The following is a 13,482-nucleotide window of genomic DNA, read 5'->3' as shown; positions in this document are numbered from 1 at the left end:
CAAAAGTGACAGTAAACTGTCTTAAGTTCCTCATATATTCCATCGCCCAAATGAGTGCCTCTATCTCCGAATGAAGTGGTGATTGACTCACTCTAGTGTTCCTTGCTCCCAATAAATTATCAGAACCGTCGAGGGTGCTGCACCATCCTTGTCCTGAAAACCTATCATTTTCCTTCCAGGATCCATCCGTAAAGCACCACCGACCAGGAATAATTGGAACCGTCTCAGTTACTACCGAACGGGCCTGATCAGTGCTTTGTGCATGATTAATCTGCGCCTCAGCCCATAAGGCGGACTCTGTTTCCGCCAACTTAAGAGTATCTCGAGGGTCAATATCCAAATTGCTAAAAACTTTACTATTTCTCCCTTTCCAAATATACCATAGAATCCATGCAAAATGGTGATCCTCTATTGCTGGATCCACCCTCCAAAATAAATGATCCATATTTGCAAAAATTGATTGCATGGGAAAAAAATCCGGGTTAGATGGAATCCGTGAGAGAGCCCAGACCTGGATTGCTGGGGGACATTCAAAGAAAACATGATTTATGGATTCCTCAGGGGCCCCACACCGTACACATATAGTATCCCCTTGGATTCCTCTTGAACGTAGATTCTTCTTAACCGCTATGCAACCTGTTACGAGTTGCCAAAGAAAATGTTTTAACTTAGGTGGGCATCGCACTTTCCAGCAGAATGCTTTCAATAAAGAAACTGATGGACCAAACTCTGGGAGTGTCCTAACTTTATCTGGATACACCCGCTCCACCTCATAACCTGATTTAACCGTATATCGTCCATTATGTGTGAAATGCCACCCGTCCCGATCTGCCATCCGAAACCGGCTTAGAGGTATACTTTCAATTAACTGGATATCGTTCGGGTCCACCAAAGTCCTAATAACCTGAGAATTCCATGTTCTTGATGTTTCATCAATAAGTGAATCCACTGTAAGATCCGGGTAAAGGTTGTGTTGATTTTTATTTGCTGGTCTCGGGCGGGTGGATGGGAGCCAAGGATCGTTCCATACTGAGATGGAAGATCCTGATCCCACCCTTTTGATTAGTCCTTTGCTAACCAGAGATCTAGCTGAGATAATACTACGCCAGCCATAAGATGACGCGTAAGATCGAATTGGTTCCAGGGGTGACGCATTCCTGAAATACCGTCCCTTGAAAACTCGGGCAAATAAAGTGTCCGGTTTCTGAATTAATCTCCATAGTTGTTTCCCAAGCATAGCCGTGTTAAAATCTGTGAGGTCCTTAAAGCCCAAACCTCCTTCAGTCTTAGGCAAACACAGCTTGTCCCATGACTTCCAATGCATGCCTCTAGTACTACCCCCAGGACTCCACCAAAATCGTGCCACTGCACTTGTCAGTTTTTTCATCACCGTTTTCGGGATACGATAGCATCCCATTACATGATTCGGCAGTGCCGTTACCACTGATTTTATAATCACCTCTTTACCCCCTTTAGTAAAAAATTTGAAAGTCCATCCGTTAACCCTGTTATTCAATCTCTCTTGAACAAAACCAAAGACTTGTACTTTTGACCCTCCTAAACTTTCAGGGATACCCAAATATGAGCCCATACCACCTAAATTCTGTATACCCAAAACATCTCTTAATTCCTGCCTTAAGCCATCCTCAACCTTATGTCCAAACTGGATCGAAGATTTATCAAAATTTATCTGCTGACCTGATACCAGTTCATAATCCTTCAGAATCCGAAGAATAGTCTGACATTCCTCATTGTTTACTTTACAGAAGAAGAGACTATCATCTGCAAAAAGTAGATGGGATATCGGTGGACAAGCCCTGGCTACTTTTACACCCGTCAGAAGTTTATCCCTCTCCGCCTTTTTAATATTCGCAACCAGCGCCTCCGTACACATAATAAATAGATAAGGAGAAAGAGGATCTCCCTGCCGAAGACCCCGCTGTGGAATTATATTTCCCTTCGGTTGCCCATTTAGTAAAACTCTATACTGTACTGAGGAAATACATTCCATCATCAATTTGATCCAATGGTGATCAAAACCCATGGAACATCTCCTGAGCTATAAGTATATTGTCTGATATCAATCTTCCCGGCACGAAAGCCGATTGTGTTTCCAAAATAAGAGATGGAAGACACACCTTCAACCGTTGGCACAATACCTTTGAAATAATCTTATAACCTACGTTACATAAACTGATGGGTCGGAGTTCAGTCATTCTCGTAGGTCTCTCTGTTTTAGGTATCAAGCAAATATTCGTCATATTTAACCTTTGGTCCAGAATCCCTGATGATAAAAAATCATTAACCATTTCCAGGAGATCCGTTTTTATTATATGCCAAGAGTGCTGAAAGAAGAGAGCCGTCATCCCATCCGGTCCTGGAGCTTTTTCTGGATGCATCATAAACAAAGCTTGACGTACTTCCTCCTCAGTTGCCAGCCGGACTAACCTCTGATTCATCTGTGGAGTAATCGTGGGATTAATCTCATCCAAAAAATCATCAAACTCCGTAGGAGAAGTAGTCTGGAACAAATCTCCAAAATAATCTACTGCTACCTTCTCTACCCCTTGTTCCTCAATAATCCAATCACCATTCGTATCATAAAGACCAACAATTCTATTACGAGCCCGACGTTGTTTTGTCAGGGCATGATAGAACTTTGTATTCAAATCCCCTGCAGTGTGCCACATATTACGACTTTTCTGTTGCCAATACTCTTCCTCGTCTTTATACGCTTCCTGCAGTTTCCTTGAGACATCCAATATATCCTCCTGGGATCTATTAATATCATTTTGGACCTCCTCCAACGCTTGTTGCAGCTCACTAATTTTTTCCTTGCCATATGGTGGATTATTTTTTCTCCATGTGGAAATCTCATGCCGACAATTAATTATTTTTGATACAAAAGCCCCGGAATTCTCCGCCGACAATTCTCTCCAACCCCTCTCAATTGAATCCAGTAAACCTTCCTGCCCTAGCCATCTTTTATCAAAACGGAATTGTCCCCGTCTTCTCTGTATTTTATTATCCAGAAACGCCACCACTGGTCTATGATCAGAACTCACCATTCCTAAATATTCTGTGTAGGAACAAGGGAAAAGTGTATGCCAATCTTCATTAGCCAGTGCTCGATCCAAACGACACTTGACTATTCCTTTATTTCTTCGTCCTTGCCAAGACATCCGGTTTCCTTTGGCCGGAAATTGCAGTAGTCCCGCATCCCTGATCATATTATTAAAGGATACAATAGATGCTGGACTCCTTATCGTTCCTCCTTCCTTTTCATGATTTCCGGTAATTTCATTTAAATCCCCAATTATAAACCACGGCTCCGACCGTGCCAAACCATACCTGGTTAAGCGTTCCCATACATGATCTCGCAACTGTTGTACCGGATTCCCATATACAAAGGTCATAAAAACTTGTTTCCCTAAGGCCACCGCTTCCACGTCAATCATCCTATTGCTAGTATATAAAACCTTTACTTGAAATTCATTATTATAAAATAAAGCCAGACCTCCTCTTGTACCAATCGGATCCACTGTAACCAAATTATCATAACCGAAGTGAGCTTGATATCTTTGCAGAAAAGCCACATCTTGTTTTGTTTCCGACAAAAAAAGAAAATCCGGTTTATGCTTATGCCAAATTTCCCTTAGGTAACTTATTGTCCAATTACTTCCCGCACCTCTACAATTCCAACTTAGCACTTTCATAAAAAAACCGTGTAAGAACCTCGGCCGAGCTAGTCATATGGGCGTAACGAGGCCCTGTCCATCCATAATACGTTATGGATATGTTTATGCACCACCCGTACCCAGCAACAGGATTATATTTATCCTTTTTCCTTCTCAAAACCACCATAAACCTTGTGTCATCAAACAATTTATGTAACCTCAAACCACCTTGTTGCCATATAATCCGATAATAACACAAGAGAAGCGAATGCCTTAAAACCTCAGTATTTTCCACATCTGATCGTATAAATAGCCCCCTAGGACCAAACTTTAATATCAAAATTAACATCCACAACGCCAGCATCAAAAGCTTGTACATATTTTTTCCTTGGTAAGAAGAACCAATCCATAACAAAAACCATTGAGCCCCTTCTATATCAACCATGTTCAATAATATCATCTCATTAGAGACAAAACAAATTATTCCAAACGAAACATCCTTGCACCCATACTCCACACCAATACATAAGTCAAAGGGCTGCAGCCGCCACTGTGTTTGGCTTAAAGGGGCCAAACACGTGAGTAACCATGTCTTGTGCCTTCTCAGCAAAACATGACCCCTCGATACTTGAAAGTCACCACATATCCTAACGTATACGAGAGCTCGACGTTGTAAACCATGCAACACAACCAGAAATCCAAGACAAAACCAATAAACCAAAGAAACCATTTTATTCCATATCACGATCTTATAAGACGATCTGACAAATTCCTCTAAAAAGCCATACTCAAATCAAATTCAAACACATAAAAAGAAACTATGCTCATAGAGCTTAATAGCAAATAACCGAAAAAAGAAACAAAAGTAACACCAGAGAGTATTCCTTGCTCACAGACCGCTCCTGAGGCTTGTATCATCATAAACTAAGGCTTAGATGCGGTGGGATTTGGGTTTGAAGAACCCTTCTCCTCATGCTGCTTCGCTCCCTCACCTGGGCGGCCTGCTGATTTGGTGTTGGTAGTTGCACGCTTGCGAGTAGAAATGATAGCTTGGACCATACGCGCCTTGGAAGAAGCCCCTGCGCCAGCTGATGGCTTAAACAGACCTTTACGCACCCCCTTTTTCTTATCCACTTCACCAGGAGCCTTATGCTTGCCAACTAAATCCACATTGTTGCCAACATCGTCCTTGCCCTCCTTCAGTTCTTCCTGAACCTGCCCGTTGCTTACTTCCACTTCTCCCTCAGACAAATCCAGAAAACCATCATCACTACCCTCAACAATTCCCCCTCAAGCCCTAAAACATTATCCTGTTCCCCATCTAAATCCATATTATCAGCAACAATCTCGTTGTTCCCCTCTTCTAGTTATAGTCGTTTAATTTGAGACTTTTAATAATTTATAGTCGTTTTTAAAAAAATTTAAACATAACATATACGGAAAAAATCTGAATTTTTATTATATGGTTAATGTGGTTTTTAATTTATTTTAATAATTTAAAATTAAAAAATGACAGAAGATACACTAATTTTTATGAAATCTTTATTATTCAAAATCATTTATTTTCATATATATTTTTGCCACATTAGGTAATTCCGTTATTTTTTTAAGGAAGAATGAAGAATATTAATAATTAATTTATGTTTAGTTTAATAAAAAATATTATAAAATTAGCTAGACCAACTTATTTGTCTAATGATTTTATGAATGATTGCAGTGATGACAAATGAATATCTCAAATGTTGTAATGTTTCTCAAATAATATATAAGGGATCGAACTTGCCTACAGCTATTCCAAACAAATGTTACAATAAACATGACTACCAAATGAAAAAGGGAAACACATAGGATCTCTCTCTCCCTTTGAGAGATAATATTTCTCTCAATCCCATGTTCACCGACTACAATCTTTTACACGGGATGAGATAATTTTTTTTGTTTTTTGTGTTTGATCTACGGATCGATCTCTTATCTTCACTATGGCAATTTACATTTTGTAAAGGTGATTTTGATGTGTAGTGTAGTAGTTTCACCAAGATAAATATACCATTTGATTGAGAGGTTTTGTTTTCTCTCTTCGTTAGATATGCTCAGTTTTTCTTATTCGGAGGTGGTTTCATGCTTTGCTTCGAGTTCAAGTGAAATTTATGTTGGAACTAACTTTTTATAAGCGTAACGGGCTGAGTAAAAAAATGAATAAGTGTGAATAAAATTTATATAAGCCTAATGAGCTATGTAAAAAATCTGTTTATTGTGAAGAAATATGAGTATCTGAATTTATAAAAAAATAATAAATCTTAAAAAATTATGCTCAAAAAATTATGGATGGTTTCATTTATTATTTTAGAGAAATGTAAAGAGTGCATCCAAATTGTTGTAGAATATTTCCTAAAATGTTCTTGGATAAATGTAAAGTTGCATCCAAATAATAATGAAATACTTCTCAATAAATTATGAGATATTTCTATAATAATTATGGTATATTTCTATTCATGAATATTTTTTACTTTTTCCTCAGATTATTTGTTGGTGATCAAGTAACTCATACCCATATAAATAGACACATAGTCTTTTCATTCTAGACATACAGAAAAAAAAACACTGAAACGTCCAGCAAAAAAATCTCTCTTAGTCTTCTAGTTTTAAAGTAAGTGTCTCGCGAATATAGTGCAGAATTCTAAGTTCATGATTCTGTTTCGGATGCAGCGAAACAGTCTCACCAACTACAAGAAAACAAGCAATTTCGACTGAAAAATCAGTAGCAAATCAGTCGTAATACGTAAGTTTACGACTGATTTGCAACTGATGCATGCAGTCGCAAATCATCATGTTGCAAAAAATATTAGTCAAAAATTAGTCATCATTTTGTAACTGCTTTACCACTAATTTGCGACTACTGTTACATGGTCATAGAACAGTCGCTAAATTTGCGACTGAATTACCACTAAATTGCGACTGTTTAAATGTAGTTGTAGTTTAGTCGCTAAATTTAGCGACTGAATTACCACTAAATTGCGACTGTTTAAATGTAGTCGTAATTTAGTCGCTAAATTTAAATTTAAAAAATAAAACAGAAATAAAAACCAGATTTGTTTATTAATTAAATAAAATGCAAAATAAATCAAATATGCATATTTGTTATTTATATATACAAACAAATTATACATATATACTTGCAAATAAAAAAATCATAGATATAAAACAATATAAACCCGAAATACCTCTGCCGCCACCGTGCTCATCTGTCTTCCTCCTCCCCGGTCTCGCCCACCATGCTCTGTCACGCTTTCTACACAACCACACTCCGTCATGCTCGCTAGCTAAACCTAATCAAACCAAACCTAAAAAACTCAAACCCTATAAACATAAGCTTCGTCTTGGCTGTTACATCTTCTCCATCCACCGTCGTAAACACCGTCTTTACCATTCATCGTCGACGTCGTCGTTAGAGGAAGAAGACGAATGAGGAAGGAGAACGAGAGAGAGAGATATGTGAAAATTGATTTGGTTTCAAAAGGAATAAGAATGAGAAAGATCTGTGAAGATTGATGAGTTACAGTTAGAAGAAGAAGAAGAAGAAAGAAAGATACAAGAGCGAGAGAGAGATGTGTTTTTTTTGGAGCAAGATAGAGAGAGAGATGTGTGAAAAGTGAAGAAGAAGACAAAAGGAAACAAAGGAAAGAGAGAGAGACTAATCCATGTATACATGAATTGACCAACAAAAAAATTTCTTACTTTTCAAGGTAGAGCCAAAACTATGGAGCCAAATTTTTGAGCTAAAATCTTATGGAGGGAACTTCATATTTTGCCACTATTAATCCTATACCATCTAATTTTTTGACAATATTATTAACCAAATATTAATATTATTTTAAAAATTTTAAATACATATATAGATAAATGATTCTAAATATTTGTATAACTGTTTAATATTTGAGACTAAATTTTTAAAAGATAAATTTGTAAAATGTATGTTTAAGATTTGGTGTTTAACTTTGAAAATGTTAGAGGTGTTTAGGTTTAGATTTGGGGTGTAAGGTTAATTTTGGAGTATAGGATTAGGTTTAGAGTTAAGGGTTTGTTGTACAGTATTTGGTTTACAGATTTAAGATTTGAGATTAATTATTGAAAAATTAATTTTTTTGTTTAAGACTAATTTATAGTAATTGAAATTTAGTTTAAAGATTAGTGTTTATGATATATATATATATATATATATATATATATTAGATGATTTTTCCGTGCTCATGCACGGGTATAAACTTTAATTTGCACATATATTTTGCAAAATTTGTATATTTCATATATTCAGAAAAATTAGGAAAAAATATTAATTCACGATTCCATTAAAAACATAACTTTTAATATTGTAAGAATTCACGCACATTTAAGGAAAAAATTAAATCATAACAATTGGTTGATTTGATTCTTCATATTTTGATTAGTTTGATTATTATATTTTGGTATATTGGGTTCTATTTTTTTCTAAATAAATTAAAAGATTTTATTACAATAAGACTAAAATAAGAATATTGTTAGTATTGATTATTGATTCATAAGATAGTTACACCAAAAACTCATAAGCTTTCACCCCATCAGTTGCTTATATTCAGTTCAGATCAAACAATATTAATAAGTTTACTAGATTTCGCCCCGCACAACCGTGCGAGTGTTTTTTTCATTTTATATACATAAATATTTGTTTACATCATTTATGGTATATATATTTATTTAACAAATTAATATATGCATTAAAAACATATTAAATATTATTTTTATATTTAATTTATATTCAGTTTTGACCCACCAACCTTCAAACTAAGTTTTCTATTAGCAATATTTTTACATTTATTTCTTTCAGGTAATATATTATTATATATACAAAAGTCAAAAATATGTCGATTTTTATACATTTATTATATAGTTTTTGAATGTTAAATCGTTATACCATCGTATTATATTTTTAGCATAAATATTTTATATTTATAAAACTGTTTTTACAAATTTATCAATTTAATATAATGTCATCATATTTAGTTCAATATAATAATCTCATTTAATATGAACTATTATTATTATAAAATGATAAAAAAGGTAATTTTTTATTTTATAAATGATAACTAAATATATATATATATATAAATGCATAATAATAGTTCATTGCTAATTACGAAATTAGTTGAAATATTCACATAAAATTTTTGAAAATTAACATAATGTTATAATATTTTCAAAAGATTTGTTAAAACAATTATATATATATATATGTATATATTTATTTATATTTATATTTAAAATAAAAAGATATCATACATAAATGATTTGTATTATTAACTTTGATGAAATACATGTTAATTTATATACGTGTATTATATAGTTTTCTAATATTAACATGTGTTACCTACATATTACATTTCGAATATAAATACTTACAAAAAATAAAATATATAAAATTAGTAATTTAATATAATTTAATCATATTTAGCACAAAATAATAATTAATATTTTTTTCTTTAAATGATTGATTATGATTATATAATTGATAAAATGATAGAATTTATATTTGAATATTATAACATATATAAATGTATGATATTATTTCATAACTAATTTCGAAATTAATGAAAATATTTACATATAATTTTTGAAAATTAAGATTTTGTTAAAATCTTTTAAACAGACTTGTTAGAACTTTTAAAATATATATTTATATTTAAAATGAAAAGATATCAAAAGATATTGTGATTAACGTAGTTCAAAGATTCTATATATTATTAGTCTTAATAAAATATATTTAATAAAAAATTAAAGGATGGTCCAAATTATAAAACAATACATGAAAGAATTCATTACTTCTATTTTAATAGATAATATAGACTATAATTAGAAATTTGAAGAAAATAGTATACAATTTTTTTATTTTTTAATAAAATCTTAACTAACATTAATTTATAATAATATTAGAGTACTAATCACGAAATTAATCAATGATTCATTTTATAATAATATTTAAAATATCTAATATGATTTTGTAAATTTTTTTTCTCAATATATTTTTATAATTAAAAAATAAGACAATTTTATAGGTGAGTTGTTATATATGTCAATTATTTAAGATGTGATATCCTAATGATGTCATTATGTTAATTAGAATTAAATGAAATATAATTTTCTAGAGAAGGTCCATTTTAAAAAAATCACACATGAAGAGAAGTTGTGACTTCTGTTTTAATATAATAAATTTTTCATTCTAACATTATTTGATTTTTTATTCAGTTTTAAGTTAATAGTTATAAAATAAATATAAATATGATATTATATGATACCTCTTTTCTTATTAAAAGTTATAATCATTTAGTCAAACTAATATTCATCGTAAAAATATTATTTTTTCTCGTTTATTAGCCTTACATTTTAATATATGTATTTGGTTTTAAATACCTTAACATAGTCACAAAATATAATTGTTTGTTTTTGAAACAAATATATTATATAATAATTTTATGTCGTCAAAATTATTTTTAGTCATTTTATATAAAATATATTTATAATAAAATTATTATTTTGAATAGGGATATCTATATTATTTTATTTTTCAATTTATTTTGTAAAGTATATCTTAAAGCTCATATATATTTCTTTTTTGTTTATGTTTTTAATGAATACAAAGAATAAAAAATTGTTTATATATATAATCTATATAATTTCTATTATATATATATATATATATTTACCTTTTTATTATTTAAGTGTTTTTGTATAACGGAAATTTATGTTAAAAAGCTTATTAATGTTTTAATAAAAAATGAAATAACAATAAAATATATTAAAGTTATTATATTTAAATTTCATGTTTTGCCTTTTTCTTATAAACCAACATTAACGTTATATACATATTCATTAATAACCATATTTAATATATACATCTCTTATTATTATTATTATTTTTTTTAACAGGAGGTTCAAAGGTGACCCGTAATCCGCACATGGTTTCCGTTTGCCCAAAGGCCCGTAATCCGCACATGGTTTCCGATTGCCAACCATCTAATCCCCCTGGCCCGGAACCAGCCGGCACTTATACCCATTACCCAAGGACCCGGCACCAACGCCGCGATAACTTTAAACTTGGGGAGGGCGTAAAGCATTCCGTGGCCACAGGGGGTATTCGAACCCGGGTCCGTATTGGTGTGTTAACAACCTCAAGACCACTAGCCCACCACCCTGTGGTTATATACATCTCTTATTATTGAAACATCTCGTGACTTTGACATAATATAAATTTAACTATACGACCATCTTACATTTAGTATCGTTAGTGTCATATAACGTATCCCTTCATATGTTAAACTAAATAATTGACAATATTTCATGAACCAATGAACCAACAATAAGTTCTTTTAAGTTCATGTATTGAATCAAAGGAACATAAGCTTTTTTTCTCTTTGGCACCGTATTTTTGGAAGCCAGTTCATTTTACTCAAGCCAGAAAATGTAAACCATATTTAACATAGACAATACCAGTTGTAATGAATCTTGAACCCTAAAACTAATTTTGATAAGATCTTTCAAATGTAATTGAAGTATGTATTTTACAAATAGTATCATATCCACAAATGAAATCAATTCCACATAATATCATATCAATATAACACATTTCATTTAGTATGTATCTTAGATCATATTGTAAATTTTATATTATGATTCTTTTTTATGATTTATATTATGATTTCAAACAAACAAACATATCAAAATCTCTCCACTTGACATTGAATTTAAAAATTATTGGCAGGTGAATTAAGGGAATAATTCCATAATATCTTGAAACATGTAACGAGATGATCTCAAATGATTCAATATTTCTCCCTTTTCACACTCAAAATATTAAATGAAAACAACCTCAACGATTTGTTCAGCTGAAAATGATAGATCTTATTTAGTTTAATATTTTTTCCTACTCTGATTCACAAGGCATATAATTACCATCATATTGCTGCAAAAAATATTAAATAGAGGAATATACTTATTCTATTTTTCAAAAGATATATTTCATCCCTTTTCAGACTCAACGATTTTTGGTGTTAAATATACGAAAGATCTTAATTAATTAGTTTCAAATATTATATTTTCGTTGAAAATATTAAGTAGAGGAATATACTTATGCTACCTAATTATCCTTTCTTATCTATACTAGATCCTCTCTCCTCGCTACGTGCGGAAAAGTACGTTGATAATTTATTTTTGATTATAAGTTTCAATAATTTGTTTGAAATGGAACATTGTATTGTATGTTCTAAAATGTCTGAAAAATTGGTGAATATCGAGTTTACGCAATTGTTTAAAAAATTAAAGAAGTCGTAAGTAAGGTAAATAATGTAAGAAACAAATTAAGCCTTTCGCAGATCAGAAGCTGTGTTTAAGTCATAAGAAAGAAATAGCCTGAAATTGGATAAGAATAAGTTAGTTAGCATAAATTATGGTTAATATAATAGTATTCCTATTTATATAAAAATATTTGTACCTGGCGTAGCTGTGGAAAAACTTATTTGTAAATCCCTTTTTTATTGGATATTGTTAATCTGTGGATATAATATTTTATCATAAGACCTCTGAAAATGATGAGAGTGAAAACTACTAAGTTATTTAAAATTACCTCTGTCGGGAGAAAGGCCTTTGAATATTTCTTTGAAGACTATGTTCTTCACTTTCAGCTGGTGGGAATCTTTGGTTTTGATGATCGTTAATCCTGCTTTGCTTGTGACACGTGAGAGGGCCACATAAAGTTGACCATGAGAGATCGGTTTAGGCAGATATAAGATGACCTCTTTTATACTCTGGCCTTGGCTTTTGTTGATTGTCATTGCGTAGCACAATCTGATAGGAAATTGCCGCCGACGTAATGTGAACGGTAACTTTGTTTCATCATATAAAAGCACAATTCTTGAGATCTAAACCTCTTTTCCAATGTGGGAGCCAGTGATAATTTTGGCCTTTAGAACGCGATCGCCAACATGTGTTAGGATCATTCGCGTACCATTGCATAACCCTTTAACTGGGGCACCAACTTTCAGAGTTATTTTGTGCGAAGGCAAACCCGAGAATTCCAGTGAATTGAGATACTCAACGGCGTATAATGTATCATTTTGATCTGATGTAGTATTTGATAACTCAAAGTTGTCTGAGCTGAAGTAATCCCTTGATACCCCGTCGGTCCGTGAGATGGTGTAAGCATTGATTTCATCGACGGTTTCATTACGGGGTGTGAGGATAGCTTTATCTGTATAGGAAGTCTGGGAATTCATCGGTTTGTTGATTTCCCCATATGCGGCATCAACAACTCCTTCCAATGGGTCAACAATACTCTGACAAATCAAAGATTCATCGATATCTATGAATTGGTCATGGTAGCCATCATCCTCATATTCTTGTCCTGTTTCAAGATGACCTTCCCCGACCTTGAGAAGCCACTCAGAAAACTCTTTCTCATCCTGATTGACTCGCATATTTTTTTTTCAAAGAGAACTTGTGGCAGCTATCCATAGATTTGAATGGCTTATCGAAGCTAATACAGTATCAACTCTACTACCTTGTGGAATGACCGGTAGGATCTGTCTGAAATCACCACCTAACATAACTGTTTTGCCGCCAAAAGGCTGATTTTTTGCGGGTGGATTTTTCATAGACATTATGTCCTTCAACGTCTTGTCTAATGCTTCGAAAGCATGCTTGTGTGTCATAGGTGCCTCATCCCAATTATGAGGTCCGTTTCCTCAATTAGTTCAGCCAGCATTGTACCTGGTTTGATGTT

At 32.7% G+C, this 13,482-nt stretch overlaps 1 long non-coding RNA gene across 1 annotated transcript; it reads right to left on the bottom strand.

Annotated features, from left to right (window-relative positions):
• Nucleotides 1–9,243: 9,243 nt before the first annotated feature.
• On the bottom strand, nt 9,244–13,156 carry LOC117128143. Its single transcript, XR_004451339.1, has 3 exons — nt 12,328–13,156; nt 12,196–12,253; nt 9,244–12,113 (listed from the first exon to the last, which is right to left on the bottom strand). It is a non-coding gene; the product is annotated as an uncharacterized LOC117128143 (long non-coding RNA).
• Between the last annotated feature and the right edge of the window lie 326 nt (nt 13,157–13,482).

The sequence above is a fragment of the Brassica rapa genome, chromosome A09 (genome assembly GCF_000309985.2).
Source record: "Brassica rapa cultivar Chiifu-401-42 chromosome A09, CAAS_Brap_v3.01, whole genome shotgun sequence".
Taxonomy (NCBI): domain Eukaryota; kingdom Viridiplantae; phylum Streptophyta; class Magnoliopsida; order Brassicales; family Brassicaceae; genus Brassica; species Brassica rapa.
The sequence above is the reverse complement of the archived record's forward strand: the minus strand, read 5'-3'. Positions and strand labels throughout refer to the sequence as shown.